This window comes from Triticum dicoccoides, chromosome 7B (genome assembly GCF_002162155.2).
Source record: "Triticum dicoccoides isolate Atlit2015 ecotype Zavitan chromosome 7B, WEW_v2.0, whole genome shotgun sequence".
Lineage (NCBI taxonomy): Eukaryota > Viridiplantae > Streptophyta > Magnoliopsida > Poales > Poaceae > Triticum > Triticum dicoccoides.
In genome coordinates this window covers 767773706-767774873 of record NC_041393.1, presented here as the reverse complement: position 1 = coordinate 767774873, position 1168 = coordinate 767773706, and positions in this window count along the sequence as shown.

The following is a 1168-nucleotide window of genomic DNA, read 5'->3' as shown; positions in this document are numbered from 1 at the left end:
GCTCCCCGCACGAGGCCGCCCGTTCCCGCTCGCCGGCCCGTCGGGACCCTACCCGCGGGGGATCCCGCGACCGCCCCTCCTCTCCGGGCCGCCGCTCCCCTGCTCGCGGACGGTCCCCGACCCGCCGCTCCCTTGGCCGCGAGGGCCGGGACTACCGCCGGTCTTCCTCCCGTGCACGGCGCCCCCCGCCTCGGACTCCACTGCTCCAGACAGCCGCCATTACCAGCCCCCGCACGCCCAGGCTGCCTTCCCACCCCCCAACGGTGGCAATGGAAACTGTGGGCGCCCGGGCGCTAAGAAGAAGAAGAAGAAGGGGCCTCCTTGCCCTCCTCCTGCCGCTACCTCTACCGCCGTGGCCGCTCCGTCCTCGGGCTCCGTCGCCGCCGCCGAGGGCCCCCCAGCTTCAACTGCGGCGTGCCTGGACACTTCCAGGTGGCATGTCCCAACCCCCCGACATGCTACCTCTACAAGGAGGCTGGGCACCCCGCGGTCCTCTGTTTGGAGCGCCCAGTCACCGAGGAACTCATGATGTATGGCCACGGCATCGAGGACATGGTCTTCTTCCACATCGAGGTGCCGGAGCTGCCGCCTCCCTCCCCCTCGCTCCTGGCCCTAGTGACGGTCGTGGGTGAGGGAGTCGCCACTCCGGCTCTGATCGAGGCCGAGCTCAACCATCTATGCCGATGCTCGTGGGATTGGCAGGTGACCTCCACCGTGCCTAACTCCTTCTTGGTGATCTTCCCCGACGCCATGAGCATGGGCTTCTGCACCCGCAGCGACAACATCACCTTGGCCCTCAACGGGATTGTGGTGAACATCTCCGAGCCGAGATGGGACCCCAAGGCCGTCGCGGTTCTGGACACGGCTTGGATCCTCATCGCCGGCCTCCTCGATGTGGCCCGTTCTGAGAGGGTCATTCACAGTATGTCCAAGATCCTGGGCAAGGTGGTGGTGGTTGATGAGCTTTCTCTGCGCAAAGAGGAGGAGGTCCGGGTCAAGGAGAAGTGCCTCGACGCCTCCAAGCTTCACACCACGCTCCGGGTCTTCTTCAACGACGACGGCTACGACCTCACCATCTGCCCCGAGCCGCCGAACCATATCGGCCGCCCCCGCCTCGCCGCCGACAGCCTTCAGGGGGGCGGGCCTGGGGATGCCGATGGCTCTCACC